A 25092-nucleotide genomic window follows, 5' to 3' on the forward strand; every position below is an offset into this window, starting at 1 on the left:
GATAAGCTTGGGCTTGCTTCTTCCTTTCTGTTGCATTGCATATCTTTGTCAACAATTCTGTGGTGGTTAGTGGTAGATGAATAAGGTGGTTAGTGGTAGATGACATTTCTTCAACCTTCCACTAATCCAATTGGACATCTCTTCTTCCTCTAATGCTGCAAGTTTTATGGCACTACTTGATGATATGTTGTTAATCATGAATGGGGCATTTCTTTGCTTTTTTAACTTTTTGGAGTTTTGTTTTAAGGTGTAGAATAATATAGAGTCACCCTTTTTGAACTTTGTGTTGATTATATGTTGATCATGGAACTCCTTCATGCGTCATTTTTGTGCATGGATGCCTACAACAACTCGTAAGCATATTTCATCTAACTTCTCAAGATCATCTAATATGTCTGACAGCTCGTGGCTTGTCCATTCTAAGTTCTTGGCTACTCAAAGTGCGAGAATCAAATATTCTATGGGCAATATTGCATTAAGTCCAAACACCACATCAAAAGGTGTTGTTCCAATTGTTGTATTGTAAGAAGCTCAATATGTCCAAAGAGATGAATGTAGCTTTTGGTCCTAGTGTGCTCTGAACTCACTCACTATCTTTGTGAGCACCGTGTATATAATTTTGTTCGGGCTCTCCGCTTGGCCAGTACCTTGAGGGTAAGGTGCTTATTTTTTTATGAATAATCATCTAGCAAGAATTCAATCACTTCATTTAGGAAATGAGTCCCTCTATCGCTGACTATCTCAATTCGTAGTCCATATCTTGTAAAGAGTTTTTCATGCAAGAATTGTGTTGTCATTTGTGCATCGTTCTTCTGTGTAGCTTTGGCTTCAATCCATTTGGTCAAATAGTATGTGGCTACTATAATATACTAGCATGCATACAATATGTGAGAGGTGCTATCGGTCCTACAAAGTCTATGTCCCATTTGGCAAAATCCCTGGTCCCCATCATTGGTCTTAAAGGAATTTCATCTCTCAATATAGGTACTTTCAGTCGTTGACATTCTCACATGTTTTTCCATATGTTTCAATATCCTTGAACAAGGTTGGCCACCAAATTCATGCAGCAAGAATTGCTTTCGCGGTTTTATCTGCAGAAAAATATTTACCTCCTTATCAAGCATGAGCTTGCTCAAGAATCAAAATGTATTCATCTTTTGTGGCATGCATTTGCAATTGATTTTCCTTTTGACTCTTGTAGAGGTGATCCTCAATCAACACAACTTGTGTGCGCTTTGCTGCACATGTCAACGGCTGGGAACTTGCTTGTGCATTGTGTGCAAGCCTCAAAAGGCTGCAAGCATACAACTAGAAGATCCTAGCAAGTTTAAAGAAACAATGGTGTGTCCCTCACCGCTCAATGCTTCCATTGTGAAGCATCATGTGCTGCGAAGAAGAAGGAGCCGCCGCCGATGCCATGCTCAACCACCTTGCCATCGCCAATGCCGTTGTAACTCTTGATCACCCCTCTCTCTCTCTCTCTCTCTCTCTCTCTCTCTCTCTCTCTCTCTCTCTCTCTCTCTCTCTCTCAAGCGCACACACACACACACACACACACACACACAAAACGGTGAGCACACGAAGGAGAAGGAGATAGAGATGGAGCAAGAGTACTTCTTAGCTTGAACCTCTAAGAATGAGGATTTTTAGGTCAAATGGACCTTTTATAAGAGTTTGACCCATTCACACATGGATGGCCACAGTGGTTGGTTGTTGCAAAACTACAATAAAAATAAGATAAGTGGTGCACCTCTCATTGGCGATCACCTACACACCTACTGGACTGACAAGCTCGATCCATGAACCAATCAAATAAATAATAAGGCATCCATTGAAGGTGATAGGGTGTCCGTGAGGGTTAACACGCCCCCCTTCGTGATGTAGATTCTATCCTTGGAATCTATTGAGATGAAGCCCATTCATCGAAGTGGAAGAGCATCCAAGATTGAATGTCCTTAGCCTTCTTCAATTTCTGCAAAATCAACTAAAATTGGCACAATAATTGCATTCTCATATACAATTAAAAAGCATATGCAGTTATAGGCACACAAATTGATTGGTAACAGAATATTAAACAAGTTATTAGCAGTAAAACATTAAACTATAATATAATAAAATGCATAAGCAGTTGTAAAAGTTGTAAACAAGTCTAGAATTGCTAATTTAACGATCGAAAGGCACTAGAGGTCAACTATTAATACCATGGGCAAGCGTCTCAATTCTCTCTGGTCAATTCAGTTGTTTAATCGCGAGAGCAAAGTATTTCATGTCGTCCGAGGATTGACTAGAGGCTATACCTAGAAGACCTTGTAGTTAATCTACGATAAAGGAATTGCTTACGAAATCATTGCCTGAATTATTCCCTTTGCTTGACCCGCCAAGGCTTTTTCACATTGATTCAATTTTGAAGTGTGCGCTTATTTTGTATGCCTTGGGACTTTTTGCTTTTTAAGGAAAAGTGCCCACACTGGGAACCTCTAGGGCTCTTGTTCCATAGGCAACACATGTGACTGAGGTACCAAATCAAGCTGGGATTTCTCTTCCAGCTTAAGATTTTACATTATGACACTTTTTTTTTTTGGTTCGTTTTCAGCATTTCAATATAATAACTTTGGGGGGTCATATGACATTGTTACCCTCCCGAGGCTCATCACACTAGTAAAATCCCTTTATAATACTTAAGCTAAAGGTCAATACGGACTAAGCCCACTAGAAATCCCTAGTACATTGCACACAATGCTGCCTAAATCGGATTAAGAACTTAAAGTAACCATTGATTATTGGGAAGGCATTCCCCATGGTATTAAGAGAAGATCTCTAAGGCCTAACTTCGTAAAACTAGCTTAGTCAAACTGCTTGTTTCTTAAACCTAGACAAGGGATTATGACAAAAAATTATAGAATCTAATGTTTAATCTAAGCAAATGTGCTAAATATTGTGCTACCAATCACATTTAAAGTAGACAAATATGGATGCAAAAAAAGAAGACAAGAGGCAATGCTAATGGACAAGAAACACATGTTCGTGTTGATGATCGTGCTCGATTCAAAGAGTGAACGAGACAAAGATTACACACTAGAAAACACAAGGAATACCTCTAGGAGGCACATCAGTGGGAAGAGGCACCAACCTTTATTGAACACAATCAAACAACATAAGGAACCCTAACCTAATTATTGCTACCAATCACATTTAAAGTAGACAAATATGGATGCAAAAAAAGAAGACAAGAGGCAATGCTAATGGACAAGAAACACATGTTCGTGTTGATGATCGTGCTCGATTTGAAGAGTGAATGAGAAAAAGATTACACACTAGAAAACACAAGGAATACCTCTAGGATGCACATCAGTGGGAAGAGGCACCAACCTTTATTGAACACAATCAAACAACATAAGGAACCCTAACCTAATTATTTGCACCCCCCTAGAGAGTCAAGGGAACAGGATATTGAATAGATGGATGGGTAGACCTAGGTCTAAACCCCTACCCTCATCATCGTCAAGAAAAAACAAGTCATTATTCATGAGACCGTACATGCCATCCATGTAATCATGTAACTCTTCCTCATCATTAGAGGCACATATATTCACTAAGAACATCACTAGATGTCTATAGACATCTTTGTCAACTAGGTAAGCTTGGGCAATCGGAGAGACGTCCTCTACTAAGTATGGATCAATCATGGTCAAGAGATGTAACAACCATTCTAATTCCTTGAAATTCCTCTCACATGCTAGCGTATCTACCAAATCCCATTCACAGGCAATCGCCGGGTAGACTATGTGAAAAATTTGTGAAAAGTAAAGAGGGTACCTCTCACCCAAGGTAGGAGTGGAAGACTCTAGCGTACTAGCCATATCTATACACACATATAGATGATGGTTAGTGTGAAAATATTATAAGGGGCATGTTAAAAATTCGTGTCCTTGTGCATAATATGTTTTATGATTTTGGATCATGTACTAGAACTTGTAGGTTTCTAGCTTTTCTTTTGGTGGCTCTTGCTCTTTTACTATTTTAATTTTTATTTTCTTGAGTATAGGGCTATATATATACATTACCTAAGATTGGAAGATTGAGAGGTGAGGGAGGAAGGTTAAGAGGGGAGCAAGTGAATGATGGATGTCAGCAAACACTCCCCCCTTGCTTGGGTAGATCATTTCATTTTGGAATGATGTGGTCACCTTTTGAAACCAATTGTTCCAAGTTGTTATGGGTGAAGACTTTGAACAATAGTTTTTGACCGGCCTAGGCATTTCATCTAGTTGCAAGGGTGGTAAGGTACTCTCCCATGATTTTATTTACAACATTGTTGTAGGTGGTGAACTTACAACGGAAGGTGCAAATTCTTTCTCGTTTTTATGGATATGTACAATGGTAGATGGAGGATGTGTGTCATAATAATTAATATCTAATTCTCCTAAATGATTTTCTCATATTAAACTGATCATTTAATGTGGGGAAGGCCAGGGGAGAAAAAGCTAGAATATTGGTTAAGCTAGCAGACTGGCCACAGTAGGGATCCAAAGGAGGGAAAATAGGGATCCAAAGGGGGGGGGCATCTGCAAAAGATCCATGTGCAACAATGGGCTAAAAAGACCCTAAGGTTCAGCCCATTAAGACTTCCAAAATGCTAAGGTTCCAAAATTCAAAGGTTGTGTCCAAAGGTCAACCTTAGGGAAAATTGGATGCTTTGTGTGTGCCCTAAAAGTCTTTGCACATCCCTACATGGGAGGGGGCGAGCCCTAAAGGTAGGGGATGAGAGAGAAATCCACACACACACACACACACACAAACACACACACACAGGCTCCCTTTACACAAAGGGAATGAGGGACACATGTCAGCTCCCTAGGCCAGATGCCCACAAGGTGTGCCCAATTCCTATTGGAAGACCCTTGAAGTGGACCAATGAGAATTAAGCTAGAGTAAATCTAGTTTAATTAATTTAAAAACATTTAATAAAAGAAACCAATGAGAATTAAGTCTCCTAGAAGACTATTGGGCAGTCTCCCAAGGGGTCCAATGAGCATTCAGGAGCCCAATGGCTTGCCTGATTCCTATTGGCCAGGAGACAAAGGGGTCCAATGAGAGTTTAGTTTAATTATTTAATTACCTAAAGCTCTCACAAAAGGGGAAAGGGGGACACATGTCAGAAGGCTATCACTTATGCTGCTTAACACCCATTGGCTTGACTTGGGGAGGTCCAATGAGGCAAAAGCCAGACCAATTTAGTAGGAAGGGATCGCCCAAGAGAGAGAGAGAGGGGGCTGATTTTTGCTTGGCATTGACACACACACACACTCACACTTGACCATGTGTGAAGAAAGAATACTCTATCTCCTCCCAAGCTTTAATGGAGAGCTCATCACCTACTCCAAGCTTGTGAGATAGAAGCCTACATCAACACTCTCTTGGCATGTGGATGCAAATCCAACCAAGAGCCAAGCTTCCATGCATGCTCATCTTCTCTACCAAGCTAATTACTAAGCTAAGCTATGCTAATATGAGTGATTATGTGAGGAGATGTACATCTTTCTCGTAAGATACTCCTTCTTCCTCTCAATCTACTCTCATACCCTGCTAGCTCTCACCATCTTCGAAGGTGTGTGAGGTCTTGGGTCTGAGAACGGGGATAATTCAAGTTGTGTTTGTTAAGTGTTTTGCTTAGTGCATGAAGTTTCCATCTTCATTGCACTAGCTAGTCTTGAAGGAACACAAAGAATTGTATTGTACAATGTCTCTCTTGATGGGAGAAATTACCATAATACAAAGCCTTGTGGAGGGGGGACTGGCTCCATGAAAATACGGTCCTCAACTGTTGTCAATAGCTTAATTTCTCTCTCTTTTGAAAGTATTGTCGATGCTATCTAACTAGGTGTTATGCTTTTTGTTGCTCTCTCCACCCAAGCACTCTTGTAATTCGCATTAGGAATCTATTCTAATGAAATGCCCACTATGTTCATGCTAATTTCCGCTACACATAAGTTATTAGGCCATTAAATGTTACATTGGTATCAGAGCTCAAGGTTTCTCTTTTCTTGCTTAAGAAGGGAGGTCCTCAAGCTAGCTACAAATGGTTGGTATTATTAATTGCCTGTGAGTAAGTAGAATAGGGATTTTTCAGCCTTGCAGTGCGCTGCCTTCGTGCAGTTAACGGGGCATCACCGTCGAGAGCTATGGTCTTAATAGTGGAGTCCTACGGGGATTGCCTATGGCTTAACCACTATTGAGCTATTAGAAGCTTGACAGGAGCCGGTGCTGTTTTGGTGTCGAAAGACCCTCTCTTCTATTCCTTGCAATTAATGGTATTCGAGCCACGGGTACAGTAGCTTGAGTTCTTTTTCTAAAGGGGTAAAGAGGAGTAGCAACTAGGGCTTGAAGTGCCAAAGTACACCTAAAAAGTTTACACCTAAAAGTTGTTAGAATGGCTGACAATAGTAAAGAGAGTGAAATTAATGTTGATAACTTTGATTTTGTTCATGAGCAAGCTACTAATGATGCTACAATGCTTGTTAACTATCTTGTTTCTAGGCTTCAACAAGCCATGGGCAATCCATCTCTCCAAAGTGAAGTGCAACGGCAGCTTCGTGCTCACGGGATTCTCCAAGCTCATCACCATGACGAGAGAACACCTAGGAAGCCTCCTTGTGAGACTACCAAAAGAGGTCTCTCTCCGATTTGGGAAGAAGAAGAGAATCCATATGAAGGGCTCAATAATTTACTTCTTGATGATGCATATCCTTCCCAAAGGAGAACTCAAGAGCCTCCACCGAAGGAACGAGAAAGAAGCGAGTCTCCCGCCACCTCGGCGGAGATGGCTCCACGAAGACGGCGGGCTAAACGCTCTCCATCACCACCAAAGCGGAGAAGACCATCACACTCTTCTCCATGCCATAATTCAAAGAGGGATGATAAAAAGCAAGAGAAGAAAAAGGCGAGAAAGAGGACACCCTCTTCTCCATCTTCTTCATCCTCTTCCTCTTATGAAAACTATGGTGAAGATGACAAAGATCAAGACAAGAAAAAGGCGAGAAAGAGGTCACCCTCTTCTCCACCTTCTTCAAATTCTTCACCCTCTGAAGAAAGTGATGGTGCAACCTTTGAACCATCAAAAAGAAGAGGCCATAGGAAATCCTATGCTGCATGGAAGAGGTCGTCCAAGTTGAAGAAATTCAAAGAGGGAGGGAAGAGCATCTCTTTCCTTACCTATGATGGTACCTTTGGTGCTACGGACAAAGTCTTGGCCTTTATCCAACAATTCGATGCGGCGTTTGGAGATGAGGGCTTCACGGAGTCCTCTAAGCTACGCCATGTAGATATGCACTTTCAAAAGTCCGCCAGACAATGGTGGTCTAGCCTACGAGCCAATGGTGAAGCTCCACGAACATGGAAGGCTTTAAGAGCTTCCATTATGAAGCAATTTTTGGCCACCGATGCCAAAGACAAAGTACTCACCGAATGGCGAATCTTAAAGCTCTCTCCCAATGAATCCATCCACAAATATGTAGACAAGTTTTGGGACCTACAATCAAAGCCACTGTATTCAAAAGGTTGGATTTTGGAGAGCAAAAGCAACCATTTTGTGCGGGCTTAACCGAAGAAATGGCGGAGTATGTCAACTCCCAAAGACCACGTACCATATCGGTGGTAATACAGCACACTATGGTCGCCTCTCGAATCAATTTCCAAATGGGGGTAAAAAGAAATAATAAGCCCCCGGAAAATAAGGGTTCCAATGAGCCTAAGGGGAAGGACAATGTCCAAAAGTCTCCTAAGGGCAACTCCAACAAAGCTAAAGAGAAGGGAGTTTACAAAGGTAAGAATAAACTCTCTCCTGAAGAGCTTGAGCATTATCGTAAGGATAACCGGTGTTTCAAGTGCGGCGAACAAGGGCATGCGTACCGCGCTTGTCCCCAAAAGAACAACCGCCAAGATCCTCCTAGAGCTTCCTTGGTTGAAATCCAAGAGGAGGAGACTCACCAAACTCACCACAAAGGATCTCCTCTATGCCATGCTTGGGGAAAGGTAAGAGAACATGATGCTTTTATTCTCTTTGACCCTGGTTCTACTTACAATTTTATATCTATAGAGTTGGCCACCAAGCTAGGAATACAATCCTATGAGATGGGAGATGTCCTACCCGCAGACAGTGCCTTCAAGGGGCAAGAAGCTTCAGTCACTCCCTTAATCGGGAAATTGAGGCTTCATGTCCAAGGCTATGTGGACAAAGAGGACTTCTTTATCTCTCCTCTCAAGCATGAGGATGTAATCCTAGGGGCACCATGGTTTGACCGCCTGGCTGCCGATGTTAAATTTCCTGAAAGGAGAATCTCCTTTAAGTTCAGGGAAAAAGACATGTATATAGATGCTAAGGAAATGGGTAACACCATCCCCATTGTACATACACCAGCTTTCAACAAGTCAATAAAGAGCTCTATTTCCGTGTACATGATTTTTGTTAAAGACTCTCAAAATGAACCTAATGCTTTAGCAAAAGAAAATAAAAGCAACCAAAAGGAATTAGAGTTATCCAATTTTCTCTAGGGGTCTCAAGATGTTTTTATTGACGACATCCCTTGTGAGCTACCTCCTAAACGAGGTAATGATGACCATGCAATTGAACTTCTTCCAGGATATTCACCGCCTAATAAACCTCCTTATAGAGTTTCTCAAGCTCAACAAGAGGAGATTATGCGGCAAGTGCATGAGTTAGTTGAGAAGGGTATGGTTAGGCCAAGCTCATCTCCATTTTGCTCACCTGTGCTATTAGTTCAAAAGAAAGACGGCACATATCGTATGTGTGTTGACTATAGAGCACTAAATAGGATCACTATCAAGAATAGGTTTCCCGTTCCACGGGTAAAAGACCTATTTGATAAGCTACAAGGATTGACCTACTTCAATAGGATTGACCTAAAAAGTGTCTATCATCAAATAAGGATAGTTGATCAAGACATTGTAAAGACCGCATTTCATACTACATTTGGTCTTTACGAATACATTGTCATGCCTTTTGGCTTGACCAATGCACCAGCCACATTCAACCGCTTGATGGAGAAGCTGTTCAGGCCTCATCGAACCTTCACTGGAGTGTTCTTTGATGATATTATCATCTACTCTAATTCATTGGAGGAACACAAGCAACACCTCCAGGTAATATTTCAAGTTTTAAGAGAGAATAAACTTTATGTTAATCGAAAGAAAAGTGAATTTTTCTTGCAAGAGATTCAGTATTTAGGTCACATTATCTCTCAAGATGGCATCCAAATGGATCCATCCAAGTTAGAGGTAATAAAAGGATGGCCTAAACCAAGGAATCTTCATGAACTAAGAAGCTTCATAGGTATGTGTGCATACTATAGACACTTCATAGAAAAGTTCTCACAAATTGCGGGACCATTACATGACCTAACAAAGAAAAGCGTTAGGTATACATGGTCTGCTAAGGAGAACAATGCTTTCGAAAAGCTTAAAGAAAAGCTTATCTCCCAACTTGTGCTTACACTACCGGATCTCTCAAAACCATTTGAGTTTCAATGCGATGCTTGTGGTGATTGCCTTGGAGTTGTTTTGCTCCAAGAAGGGCACGCCATAGGCTATGAGAGTCGAAGGCTCGACCCTGTTGAGCAAGCTCTAGGCATATACGAAAAGGAACTCCTTGCAGTTCTACATGCCTTAGACTCATGGAAGCACTATTTATTGGGGACTCCTTTCATTCTGCGAACGGATCATCAAAGTCTTAAGTACTTCATGAAGCAGACCAAGCTCTCCGACAAACAAATGAGGTGGGCAAATTTCCTTTCGCAATTTCATTTTCATATTGCTCACATTGCTGGCAAGCATAATCAAGTAGCTGATGCACTCTCAAGACGGCCAAGAGTGAATGCGGTTTCCATAGCAACTCACAATGATCTATCTTCAATGATAGATGAGTATGCTATTGATCCCGATTTTAGAGATGTGATTTCAGCCCTTGCATTAGGGAAGAAAGAAGAACCATTTACTTTACAAGATGGTTATCTTCTCTATGGCAATAGACTATGCGTTACTAACTCACTACGTGAGAAAGTAATGTATGAATCTCATGCTCCACCTTATGCGGGGCATAGAGGGATTCAGTCTACCTTAAAGGGAATTGAAACATATTTCTATTGGCCTACCATGAAAGTGAACATACAAGAGTATGTTTCCAAATGTGTGGTATGCCAAAAGACAAAATTTGATAGAGGGAAGCAACTTGGATTGCTTCAACCCTTGCCAATCCCTAATTCACCATGGGAGAGCATATCCATGGATTTTATCTTTGGATTGCCTAAGTATATCCATGGGAATACGGGAATATGGACAATAGTAGACAGGTTTAGTAAACAAGCTCATTTTATACCTGTCAAAAAGACTATCAAAGCCCATCAAATGGCACCCCTCTTTATTTCACAAATTTTCAAGTACCATGGCTTGCCCATGTCCATAGTGTCGGATAGAGATCCTAGAATGACCAGTAATTTTTGGAAGGGTCTCTTTGAGAATTTAGGAACAAGGCTAAACTTCTCTTCGGCCTATCATCCACAAACTGATGGCCAAAGTGAAATAGCTAACCTAACCATTCTTGATCTACTAAAATCCTATGTAACGGAAGTAGATCAAAGATCCCAATGGGAGAAGTACTTACCCTTAGTGGAGTATGCTTACAATAACACTGTACATACTTCCATGGGAAAAGCACCTTTCGAGGTAATTGAGGGAAGATCAAAAAGTCCCTTGCTACTTAAGGTACATGGGAAGATCTTCGCTACAGATGAGTATAGCCGAGACCTACAAGAATCTTTCCAAAAGATTAAGGATGCTATCTCTATCTCACAGCAAAGGCAAAAGGCTGCTGCTGACAAGCACACAAGAGCCCAAGCCTTTAAAGAAAACGATTGGGTCTTGTTAAAGTTTCCCAAGGCTTGATTAAGGCACACAACGGGCAAGAATCCTACGGGTCACCACAAGTACTATGCTAAACTAGCAAAAAGGTACTATGGTCCCTTTCAGATTCTTAAGCCAATCAATGAGATGGCCTATCAACTCAAGTTGCCCAATCATTGGCTCATACACAATGCTTTTCATGTGAGCCTATTAAAGCCTTACAAAGGAGAGCCACCTCAAGAACCAACTATTGAAGACCCACCGGAGATCGAGGACCAAGAAGAGGTGCTGCAGCCCGAGTCCATTCTCCGACATGAAGACAAGGTACTAAGAGGCGGTAAGACTATCCGACGATATCTTATTAAGTTTAAGAATTATCCTTTTGAAGATGCTAGATGGATGCAAGGCATACAATTAAAGGATAACCTAAACCTTGTCAATGCTTACAATGCTTCCCAAGAATAAGCAAATGTACAAAATGTTAAAAATGAACAAAATTTTTGTCTTATAAGACTCTCTTTTTCTTTATTTGTGCACAAAAATGAAGTAGTATGCATGCTTAGATCAAGTTTGCGGAGACGACGTCTCCCAAACACCAAGTAGAGCTTGTCACTCTACTATGGAAGACTGATAGGACTAATGTGCAGACATGCTTGCGGCAGCCTCAAGCTCTCAAGCGCCAAATGGACTAGTCATCCATTGTGGAATGATGTCGTAGGGTAACATAGGGATCCTCTACCCGCTAAGAAAAGGACTCATGAACATGCTTTATCTTCTCTACACCATAGTCGAGGACGACTATGATTTCAAGAGAGAGATAATGTCATAATAATCAATATCTAATTCTCCTAAATGATTTTCTCATATTAAACTGATCATTTAATGTGGGGAAGGCCAGGGGAGAAAAAGCTAGAATATTGGTTAAGCTAGCAGACCGGCCACAGTAGGGATCCAAAGGAGGGAAAATAGGGATCCAAAGGGGGGGGGCATCTGCAAAAGAGCCATGTGCAACAATGGGCTAAAAAGACCCTAAGGTTCAGCCCATTAAGACTTCCAAAATGCTAAGGTTCCAAAATTCAAAGGTTGTGTCCAAAGGTCAACCCTAGGGAAAATTGGATGCTTTGTGTGTGCCCTAAAAGTCTTTGCACATCCCTACATGGGAGGGGGCGAGCCCTAAAGGTAGGGGATGAGAGAGAAATCCACACACACACACAAAGGCTCCCTTTACACAAAGGGAATGAGGGACACATGTCAGCTCCCTAGGCCAGATGCCCACAAGGTGTGCCCAATTCCTATTGGAAGACCCTTGAAGTGGACCAATGAGAATTAAGCTAGATTAAATCTAGTTTAATTAATTTAAAAACATTTAATAAAAGAAACCAATGAGAATTAAGTCTCCTAGAAGACTATTGGGCAGTCTCCCAAGGGGTCCAATGAGCATTCAGGAGCCCAATGGCTTGCCTGATTCCTATTGGCCAGGAGGCAAAGGGGTCCAATGAGAGTTTAGTTTAATGATTTAATTACCTAAAGCTCTCACAAAAGGGGAAAGGGGGACACATGTCAGAAGGCTATCACTTATGCTACTTAACACCCATGGCTTGACTTGGGGAGGTCCAATGAGGCAAAAGCCAGACCAATTTAGCAGGAAGGGCTTGCCCAAGAGAGAGAGGGGGGTGATTTTTGCTTGGCATTGACACACACACACTCACACTTGACCATGTGTGAAGAAAGAATACTCTATCTCCTCCCAAGCTTTAATGGAGAGCTCATCACCTACTCCAATCTTGTGAGATAGGAGCCTACATCAACACTCTCTTGGCATGTGGATGCAAATCCAACCAAGAGCCAAGCTTCCATGCATGCTCATCTTCTCTACCAAGCTAATTACTAAGCTAAGCTATGCTAATATGAGTGATTATGTGAGAAGATGTACATCTTTCTCGTAAGATACTCCTTCTTCCTCTCAATCTACTCTCATACCCTGCTAGCTCTCACCATCTTCGAAGGTGTGTGAGGTCTTGGGTCTGAGAACGGGGATAATTCAAGTTGTGTTTGTTAAGTGTTTTGCTTAGTGCATGAAGTTTCCATCTTCATTGCACTAGCTAGTCTTGAAGGAACACAAAGAATTGTATTGTACAATGTCTCTCTTGATGGGAGAAACCATAATACAAAGCCTTTTGGAGGGGGGACCGGCTCCATGAAAATCCGGTCCTCAACTGTTGTCAATAGCTTAATTGCTCTCTCTTTTGAAAGTATTGTCGATGCTATCTAACTAGGTGTTATGCTTTTTGTTGCTCTCCCCACCCAAGCACTCTTGTAATTCGCATTAGGAATCTATTCTAATGAAATGCCCACTATGTTCATGCTAATTTCCGCTACACATAAGTTATTAGTCCATTAAATGTTACAATGTGTCGAAGCTTCTATTTCCGTATATGAACTACATGAAGAACAAGAATCTTCATTTGTTTTTTCTATGTTTGAGCTGAGCAAAACAAGCCTTTCTCGCTTGGGTACCCAAACTAGCTTCGGATCAGGTGTATAGTGTTCTGTGATCTTTCCTTTCCCACGATCTTCAATCGGCTTTATTGTTATAGGATTTGACTCACACGTGTCAGGTCCCAAATTTGATCATTTCTTTCATAGTAGCCTTTAGATTCCAATAGTCGTTTAGGAATCCAGCGCAACGTTTTCTTACATTTTTGGGAGTGAGTGGGGCTTCTCGTACAAGGCTCCTGTTTTTTTATCATCAACAATGGTCGCTAAAGAAGCTTTAGGGACCCACTTGTATGTTTTCTTCTTTATATTAGGATGGGTCTTGTGTGCCTCAAGCTTTGTTTCAACTACAAAAGTTGAAGCTCTAGAGAGTTGGGCTATAGGGACATATGGTTCAACCTCATAGACATGCACTGTTTTGGGCTTTATTTCCTCAAGAGACAATATCTTAGGGACTATGGCTTGAGTGGCAGGGCTAAGAGAGTATTTATGCATTGTGACACTCCTAGTCCCCCAATCAATAGTGCATTTGGTCTCTATCATCCACGTGCATCCTAGGTTTATATTGCCTTCTGTAGTTCCAGCAGGCATGGCCAAAAAGTCTTGAGCCACAACCCCATTGTCATAACTGACAGAAGTGTGTCAAATTCCAAAAACCACAGTTTTTTTCTTGTTGATATCCTTGACTTGGATAGTACTTTCAGATAGAGATGGCTTTCCAACTGACACCACACTCCATATGACAACATATTATATTTAGCACCTATATCCAATAACGCGTTATATAGCACTTTTCCATAGGTGCTATTTAGGTATTGTAGAGGTGTGTCAGAGTCCAACCAATCATCCTCTGTTTCAACATGAAATGCATGTGTAACTCCAAGGTTGGCCTCTCGTCAGCATCCTATGCATTGTTGTCGCTCATTAGCCTCAGCTTGAGTATGTCTCTTCTTCAATTCTGCTTGTGCCTTGGCTGCCATTTTTTTATGGATGGCATGTAGCTCCTCTTGGATTAAAGGATCATAATATCTTTTAAATTTAATTCCATTGAGGAATCCAATGGTTTCAACTCCATCAAGAGTTTCCACATGAATGGTGCCTTGTGGGGTGCTTTCGCATACTCTATATGGTCCTTTTCCCACATATTTAAACTTTTTCTTTTTGTTACGCACTCCATACATAACGACTTTATCCCCAACCTTAACATCCTTGTCCTTTAGATGAGGGTAAAACCATTTTTTTCTCCTATCTTTCTTCACAAGTGCATTTTGCACAGCCAATTGCCTTTCTTCGTCTAACCTCTCAAAGATATATAAGTGCTCAACTAAAGGGTTACCATCCCAACTAAAGGGTTACCATCCCAACCTTCTTGTGAAGCTACCCGTAGACTAGGAATTACAAACTCCCATGGAATAATTGCTTCTTGTCCATTTACCATTTTGAATGGTGTACAATCAATAGCCATTTTGTAAGAAGTACGATAAGCCCATAGAGTTGATGTCAGCTTCAAATCCCAATCTATGCGATAAGCTTCTACTATTTTGGTCAAGATAGAAATTAAGGTCTTGTAAGTGCTCTCAGCTGGCCATTTGCTTATGGATAATAAGGTGTAGGATTATGGTGGGCTATCATGAAGTTTATCGTGAGTTCCTTTATCACTCCATTTATAAAATGAGTACCATTGTCACTCACAATCTCAAAGGGTCAACCAAATCGCGTAATAATGTTCTCAAAGAGAAACTTGGTAGTTGACCTTGCATTAGCCTTGCGTGTCGCCCTGGGTTCCACCCACTTTGTCACATAGTCAGTGACAACAATAATATATAGAGATTGAGTGTTACGAGCTGCCGGACTAATTGGGCCTACAAAGTTTAAAACCCATTTTTCAAATGGTTGAGTCACTTTAATAGGATGTAAGGGCATCTTATCCTTTTGTTGTGTGATCTTGTAATGCTGGCATTCATCACACCCTTTTGCAAAAAGTGATGCATCCTTGAAGGTAGGCCACCAATAGCCTAATTGCAACACCTTTCTAGCACTTAGTTCCCCTGAGAAATGCCCTCTGGCTATACCCATGTGGGCTTCTTACAGTATATATAAATACTCATCCTCACGGGCACAACATCTAAGAATATCATCCTTTATTAGCTTGTAGAGAGTTCTTTCAATTAGAGAATAGGACTCACATTCTTTTAACAATTTTCAAGCTATATCCTTACGAAGCTCCTTGGGTGAAAAACCATTAACTAAAAAGTTCACAATCTTCTCACTCCATTCAGGCATAGTCTCAACTAGGAATAGAGAAGTATCGTGCAGTTCATCATCAATTCCAGTAGGGGCTTCACCATTGGGTATGCAATAAAAATGATCCACCATGACACGTCTTTTATTGGGTCTCACCACAATCAAACTCAAGAAGAATTAACAACCATCATGTAATTCTTCCCGTGACAAGGTTTATATACTAGATACAAAAATGCTTGATGATCAACATAGAAAACAAACTTGTTGGCAAGAAGGTAGTAGCGAAATTTCTTCACGTTGTAAATCATAGTTAAACCTTCCCACTCTGTAGTGGCGTAGTTGCTTTCAGCATCATTTAAACGACTTGCAAAGCTAATGGGATAGTCCAATTTATGTTCTCCTAGTTGAGCTAGAACACACCCAATAGAAAATTTTGATGCATCAATATGCACATGAAAAATTACATTCCAATTTAGCACTCGTAGAATGGGAGCGCTTGTCAAGGTCTTTTTCAATGACTCATAAGCATGGTCACACTCTGCGGTCTAGTGGAACTCAATAAGAAGCTTGTACAAAGGGTGAGCTATCTCGACAAAGTTTAAAATAAACCACTTGTAATAACCAACATGGCCCATGAGTCTTTGAACTCTTTTATAGTTTGTAGGTGGTGGAAAATTAGAAATGGCCTTCATTTTGCTCTCATCTATGGAAATCCCATTTTTGGACACTATATACCCTAAAATGAGTCCATGTTTAACCCAAAATTGGCATTTGAAAGGGTTTAAGGGGATGTAATACAACCTGAAATTTACACAACACTTTTTATAAACATGATAGATGTTCCTTCCAAGAAGAATAAACACAAAGGTCATCTAAGAAAGCTTCACAAAACTCCCTAATAAATATTTCCTAAAAGCAGTGTTTATCAATCTTTGGAAGGTACCCGGGACATTGGTTAAGACAAAAGCCATAACATGAAATGTGAACAATCCAAATTCGGTTATAAAAGCAGTTTTAGCTTGGTCCTCTAGTGCAATTGTAATTTGATTGTATCTAGAGTACCCATCTAAAAAGCTATAAGCTTCCTTCCCTGTGACTATTTTAAGCACATGTTCTGAATATGGCAAGGGGTAATGGTCTCTCCTAGGGCGGCATTGACCTTCTTGAGATCCACGCACACTCTGAGTTTCCCATTCTTTTTCAGCACAATAACTATTGGAGACACCCATTTTGAGTGCTCAATAGGGTATATGAATCTGCATTTGACAAGCTTTTCAATTTCTTCTCGAACAATCTTTGCATACTTAGGATTCATTGGGTAGGGTCATTTGCTAGACTGGTTTAGCCATGCTATTCATGGGAATTGTGTGTTGCACCACGAAAGGTGGAACACCTTTCATATCATGATACGTCCAAGAAAAAATATCCTTGAATTTCTTGAGAAGTTTTTTAAGTACATACTCCTCAGTCTTTGTCAGATCTTGGGCAATGAAAATAATTTTGGACTCTTCTCCTAGGTCTGCTAACTCTATTTCCTTAACTATCACGGGACCATCATAGACTCCATTGCTTCCATTGATAGGTGTTCTTTGGGCCTTTGTGTACACAACCTTATGTTCCTCTGTGGTGTAGGATTTGAAATGATCAAGTGCAAGGTGCAAGTCTGTGGGGTCTTGTTGCTCTGTGGACTGTGATTTGTCTTCTACTTCCTTTTTTTGTTGAGATAACTCTTGATTTTGTCATCTCCTTATGGTACGGCTCAACTTTGGCTTCTTTTTAGCTTCTAGTTGTGTGATGTCAATGGGTTGTGGACTACACCACATGATGCTTTGAAGGGTATTCACATTTATTCACATGATACCTTACGATATTCACCCCAGTTATCTACCAACTTACGATGAGCATCACGTGCCCCCATATAATTAAGCCATTCTGTGGTAGATTTATTTTCATTTAGTCTAGCTCGCACATTTTCTCGATATTGTCGCCTCTTGTATCTCTTACTCTTCTTGTCTAATGTTTTATTACGGTCGATATCCAGTGAAGAGTCACTAGATGAATCGCTACTTGTGTCTTCTCCTCTCCCGGATGGATTGTCATCTCGGGTACCATTGGGTCTTGAATGGTTTGTCCCCACATTTGCACCAAGATTCAACTCAAATTCTTTGTCCTCAAAGTCAATTTCAATTGATGATTCTGACTCTAAATTGTGTGGGCCATAGTATTTTGAGACGCTACTGGTTCCGATGTAAGTCAATCCTTCATCGGGTAGGTCACCAGAAGCTATATGCATTGCTTCTATCATATTTAAAGGTACAAGTGGTGGCATTTCATCTCCCTCATGTGTTACCCAGGTTGTTTCCCTATTTCTCCAAGTGTCTATGTTGTTGCTAGGTGGACCCAATCCACATTGCCAGACTCAGTCATCCCAGGTAGAACATCCATATAAGGAGAATCTTCCCGAATCCCCAACATCAGTGTCCATTTTACACGTGTAACAATACTGCAATGGGGCCAAGTGAATTGTGATGTCATATCTATGATCAATTATAAATCTGTTTCCTACAGGATGTCCCCGACCAATTACAAGATTCGATCGAATGACAGAGTCTTGGAATTGCAAGTAGACATGGTTTTTAGACCAGTCATGCACCATTTTTGCTTCCCTCATGAAAGGACGTCCTAAGATCATATCAAATGAAATAGTGTGCTTGGGAAAATCCATAACAGTGACGGTATTCCTTATTTTGTGTCCAAAGATCTTGATTTTGAGATCTTCTAGCATCCCAATAGGCTTGACAATAGTCCCATGGTCCATCTTTACTACTATGTTTGTAGTTCCAAGGTGAGGTCTTCCCATAGATTCCAAAAAAAAATTAGTCACAATGCTAACCCCAACGCCACCATCAAGGATTCCCTTCAAAGTTAATCCCTTGGTAGTGATTGGTATGGTCGCATTGGATTCATCGCCTTTAAAGTATTGTCCCAACTTGTTAGCAGGTATTTCAACAACAGAGTTCTCTTCTAGTTTGGGTTGTTGATCTACATGTTCCTCCTCTATTGGCACCTCCCTAGCTCCATCCATCTATGAAAATTGTGGTAGCCCGACTTTCACTTCTCCATTGAGCAAAGCTCAGAGAGCTAAGAATAGCTCGGGGTCTCCATATAGTTTGGACATGATGGTGGTTCTAACTTATGAAGCCATGAAATCCATCAATTTGGAAATATTTAGCGGTACCTTTTGGGATTCAGTCCCTTGACGTGGGGAAGATGGGATCTCCATTTCTTTGATAGGGTCAGGTAGTCCCTCTCAACAAGAAGGGACTACGCCCACTTTCCCATGACTTAAAGTCACTTTCTTCTTGGATGACACTAGGTATGTCTAGTGGTCTATGGACTTTGTGAGGTTGCTATTGTGTAGGGAACATTGTGTTTGTAATCTGGATCTACCTAGGTATCGGCTCTAGATCTCTTTGGGTCTCTTCTACCAAACCCATTAATTGCTTGACTCGCTCGATCTCCTCTGTAGGGTTTGGTAAGTTTCTATCTTCTTCTTAGGTCCTGGCCATTGTGGCTCATGACAATCTTCCTTGTTTGTTTCCTTCCTAGTGGTCATTTTAGTCTCCATGGTCTCACCTGAATCAGAATCCTCTTCAATGTTGTTCATATATATAGGGTCGTCACCAGTCCCTATGTTGGTCTTTGAACTGGGGTCTGACTTTGTGACTTTCTGTGATCCCTTCCTTTTGTGTTTTCTTCTTCTTCTAGGATTGGTCAATTGATGTTATGTCTCTTTCTTCAAGAATATAATTTTGGATTTGGAGCATCGATCCTGTGAGTAAATTTACTGGTACCATAGGCGTACTTTGTGAAAGCTCCTCCGTAACCTCAATTAAATTCAAAGGCGTTATCTTTGGTGCATTTGGATTATTAGGAAATTGGGCAATCAAATGATCTATGCCACATCAAGTATCGGCATTGTAGATGTGCACGCTTGATTGGTTTGCATTAGTGTGGCATTCTTTTGTAGTCTAATGGGACATTTGGCTACACGATGTGGACCTCCACACTCATAGCATTGAAGAGGTGGTCTCTTGGCAGTAATTGATATTTTGGCCTCTTGCAGCAAGAGCATCCACTTGATAGACAGGTTTGACTTGTCCCCAATAGTACTCCATGTAATATTGTGGACTTTCGTCAAGTGCATTGATCCCATAGGCAATATTAGGGTCTGTATCTTCCTCATAGCCTTCCAAACCAAAAATAGATGACTCACAACCCTCTTGATTCATAGAAGTGATTCTCGGATGTGGTGGTTGCGGTCCTAGAACTAGAGGTGGTAAGGGTGTTATTTGCACAACATTTTGGGCCCTAGGGACCATGTGTTGTGACGTTTGTTCAAGAGGTGAGGCTGGCATCAATGCAGGCACTCGAGGTGTGTCCATCCATGCTAAGGTTGGTCTATTGTCCATCGCACGTCTAAATACTATGTAATCCTTGGCTTGCTGACCATAACTACCACCACAGGCAATGAAATTCCCATTAAATTTTACTCTAAACATAGGGCATTCACTGGTACTATGTGGACCATAGAAAATTGAGCACAATTGTTGTTCCCTTCTTGGATATATATGATTGTTTTGTAGAGCATGATTGTCTCTAAGACTCTCTTGAATGGCCTTGGTGAGATCTGCTAAAGTCATCTCAGATATCTTTGGCTCTTTAGAAATAGGCTTTATGGTCATTGGCTCAAGCCATGATGCTTGCAAGCTAGTAGATTTAGGCTCAACAAACACTGTTTCTCCTTGAATCATTAAATTATCCTCCAATTGGATCGCATTGGTGGTGACTGCTTCCCAAGTGGTGATACCTCTAATGACTAGGCCATTGTAGATATCCTCATGTTGTAGTCCCCTAATGAATCTATCGAGAAATTTGTTATTATTGAAGCGCTCATTTGGATTACAACAAGAATTCAAATGCTTCAAGTGACTAATAAAGTCTCTCACAGACTCTCCTTCCTCTTGTTGGGATTTTTGGAGCTGAGATGCTACACCCCAAAGTACTCCCTCTTGTATGTACTCTTTCAAGAGCAGTCTCCTAAGGGTAGGGTAAATCATTTTTTCTTCCACTCTTAGGGTTCTATACCAATCCCCAGCCTTTCCACTTAAGGTCAGGCTTAAGGCATTACTCTTATGCAGGTCATTGTGCTCTCCTAGGGAATCACATATTTGTTCAAACACTTTGATATGCTTTCTCACATCCTTGTCTCCACTAAATTTTTGTGTGATCTTGGCTATTTGCACTACCTTACGTCTAGGTTCTCTATCCGGCGTGTTACACATATTTTCAGCAAAATGGATCTACCAATAGCTTGAGCAAAGGTTTCCAAGTCACCTAAGTGAGTAGGTATAGTGGGGACAGCGCTCTCGGGACTGCATGTGGAATGGGGGTTGGTATTGTGTTTAGCGTATATGCAGCCCTTGGGTTCCAAGTTGGGTACAATGTTGTGCCATGTGGTGGCCCAAAGTTCATATGTGTGGCCCTAGGCATAGCAAACGTCAGATGTGACATGCTAATGCTAGCCGGTATGGTCCCATTGAAATAAGAGCTTGGGTCTTGTGGTTGTGGACCATAAGTTTTTGAAACAACGGGAGGGGTAGGAGATACATGAGCATGAGAACTCATAGGTGCATATGATTGATACACACTTGTAGGTGCTATTGCAGGCATTGAGCTACCATGTAGCGGTGCTTTACCAAATGAGGTCCATGGCATGTTTTTTGTCATGCCCATCACTAGGGTAGGCATGGTAGCCGTGGTGTCATCAAGAGAAAGATGAGCTAAACTTGGAAAGGTAAAGCTATCACTTGTGGGCTCAGATGGTATTGAGACCCCTGGCAAAATTCAAAATTAGAGAAAAAATCCATCTTTGCTTCAATAATTGGAATTCTTCTTCACATTCATCGGTCCCCATAAATTTTGTGGATGAGAGTATAGAGAGTTTGACAATGATTGATTGCAATGACCGATGAAGGCTTGTACCTCCTAGATTTTGTTAGTCTTGGCAAAGAAACAATCATTTGAATCTTCTCAAGATCCGTAGAAATGCCGTTCTTGGACACAATGTGCCCTAGAATTTTTCCTTTTCTTACGGTGAAGACACGTTTCTCAGGATTCATGAATATACGATAGGTCTTGTATTTCTCAAAGATCTTCCTCAAATGCTCTATATGCTCATTTCTCAAGAGAGAATGCACACATAAGTCGTCCATAAAAATTTATAAGAATTGTCTTAGATATTTTTTGAATGCATGACTCGTCACACTTGGAGTGTGGCAGGTGTACTGGCCAAACCACATGGCATCACTCGATAAGATAATATTCCCCATTATGTGGCAAAGGCTATCTTGTGCTGATCCTCTTGCTTTATAGAAAGCTGATTGTAGCCTAAAAAGCCATCAAGAATTCTATAAGGTTCCTTGCCTGCAACTCTCTCAATCACATGATCGGTAATTGATAGGGGATAGTTGTCTCGGATAGTAGCTACATTTATCTATTTGAGATTCACACATACACACAATTTTTTGTTTTTCTTGGGCACTATCACACAATCTATGTGATCAATCTCGTAGATAAACTCCTCTTCCTTAAGCATATATCTCCTCTTTGATCTTTTTGGCACTATTTTATTGTATGTTTAGGGATGTTGTCTACGAGGCCTTGCATCGCCCTTAAGGAGTATGATATGTTGATAAATACTTGGATCTACTCCCTTACGGTCTTTGTGTGACCATGCAAACACATCTCTATATTATTTGAGTGTAGCTATCAATAGCTAATATTTCTCCTCCATGAGGTCAATAGCAATGTATGCTAGCTAAGTCAATGCATTTGGATTTCTCACGTTCGTTGTAAGATGTCCCTGGTTCTTTAAGTTCTTGAATTGGTTTTTGAACTATGATCTTTTAATCTTGGATTCTGTACCCTTTTGTAGTGAGAGGATGTGCCAAACTTGTCCATGTTTGATCCCTCTTCACTCCCCATTTCTATCATCCAAAATTCTTTCAAGATTTGCTTCAGTTTTTGATACTCTCGTTTGTTGTGTCTTTGGTTTTCACACTTTTAGGATTGGTATTTGTTGAAACAGGTACTATGTATCCTCGTGTAATTTTCTCTTTGACACAATCGCTTGATCTTATGAGCATCAAATATTGTGTTTTTCTCTTTAAAAGAGGCATAGTTTTTGCTTGCGTGTGCTTTTCTTTCCTCACTCATTTTGCTCGGTATCTTTCTTGTCTTCTAGACGTCTTGTTAAATAAATCATGAAGGATCATCTCTTTCTCTTTTGATTTCATTTCATTTTTAGAGCTACTTGATAGCTTGTCTTTGACCTCTATCTCAAGAACATCATCTCATGAATCTTGGAATCCTTTGTCGCATTTGTCACTTGGATCTCTAATGGAAATCTCATCAACTATACGTTTTCACTCAACTATTTCCTGAGCGTATGGATCCTCGATCTCTTACCGTATTTCCAAGATAACACTCACCATATGGAAGTGTGCTATGTCAAATCCCCCTTTGTCACAGAATTTCCTTGGGGTTGTTTCATTCATGCATATGTCTAGAGTAGTCAATATCTAATCCCAACCAAAAGGTTCAAACGACTCTTCTAGAAATGGCTCGAGAATATAGTCTTTGTTCTCCTTTGGTCACTCTAAATTGTAATCTTCTCTAAGTAGACTCTCACATTTGGAGGCTCCACACATCCAAAGATATGCTTTGTCTTGTAACCATGCAAGTATTTCTTTTCTATTGAATGTTGTTGAGTCAAATTCCTCTGCAAGATTTTGACTAACATCTCTATAAATGTGTTCCTTTACAATGATCCTTGTTGTGATCTCCTTATGCTACAAGTAGGTATGATCATAGCCCCAATCTTGTACCATCTTAAGTTGACAAATGAATGGTATTTCTAGAATGACATCAAAGTTGTTGCTCTTGCCAAAATCCACTATGGCAAAGGTATGCTTGTACTCTATTCACACGAGGACACTATGATTTGTTCCAACATACCCACCGGTCTTTCTACATATATGTCTGCAAGTTGTAGTTTCATTCTTGTTTTTGTGAGAGCTGGTCTCCCCCATTTTTCCCATATCTCTTTTGTAGCAATGGCCACTCTAGCCCCTCTATCAAGTATAGAAATGGTTTTGACCCCCTTGTGTTCTAGTGGCAAGGTGGTGTTTTCTTCTTTCCCTTCACAATAATCGCCCACCTTGTCCACAAGTACTTGTTTTGCCTTTGGTTTGTTTTGTGTTGGTTTACCCATGTGGTCATCTATGGGAATGTCTTAATGAGTAATTCTCAATCCCATCTTTTCCATGCTTTTCCCCACTTCTTTCCATAGATGCAATTTAATTTGTAGCAACTTTGAGAGAATTATTGTGTATTATATAGGAAGCGACATCAGTTCATGAAGGCTTTTGGTGTCCACCATCTTTGAAATTGGTTTCCATTGAGAAGGCACTACAATGACTTTCAATTTCATTTCCTGCTCTCCGATGAAAGAGGGTAAAGTCTTCAATGTTTTAGATTTTCTCTCTACAAATACTTTTTTGTTTTCGCTTCATCGTATAGAGATTATATATTCCCAACATAGAACTCATGATCCATATTGATGTCAATGATGAGTGCAGACTTGAAAGTTGCACTATTATCCTTTCTATTCCGTATCGTCTCCCATAAGGCTTGTGGCCATGGCTCTTTCACTTCTATGATGGGCATCATCACTTGTGACTTGGCGACATCCATGGTATTAGCCACTACCCTTGTGTCTAATGGTGTTTCAATCTCAGGCTTTGTTTGATCAATCATTTTGTTTCCTTTATGCTCAAATTCCCTGTTGCTTTGGTAAATTAAAACATCATGTCTAGGGATGTTTAGTTTTTCTGGCTCCATTAGAGCTTGAGCTGTCTCTATGAGCCATTTACACATTTCTAATCTTTGGTTCTCAACTACTGGGCACGAATATGTCAACCATGTTTGTTTCAGTGTATTTGTTTTCAGCCTGGCCTCATAAGCTTGTAATAGAGCCTCTAAAGGTTCTATAACTTTTTCTACCAACATTGATTCTCCTGACAACATTTTAGAAGACATCACTCCTTCCGTTTGTTTCTTGCTTTATCATTCATATTTAAGCTTCTCTCTTGTCTGTTGTATCTCTATCTCCAAGGCAATTTTCTCTTTTAGCCTCTTTTCTTTTATTTTGTCTCTTTTGGCTTTCCAAGATTTTCTTTGAGTCCTTACTATCAAACTCTCAAATTCAGTTTGAACTGACAATTTTTGCTCATTCTCGATTCGTGTGTTTTCAGTGGCTTCTTGAGCTTGAGCTCTAGTCCCCACATTGATTAGAGTTGTAGGCTTGGTTTTTGA

This window comes from Adiantum capillus-veneris, chromosome 19, assembly GCF_014529385.1.
Source record: "Adiantum capillus-veneris isolate H3 chromosome 19, ASM1452938v2, whole genome shotgun sequence".
In the NCBI taxonomy this organism is placed as follows: Eukaryota; Viridiplantae; Streptophyta; class Polypodiopsida; order Polypodiales; family Pteridaceae; genus Adiantum; species Adiantum capillus-veneris.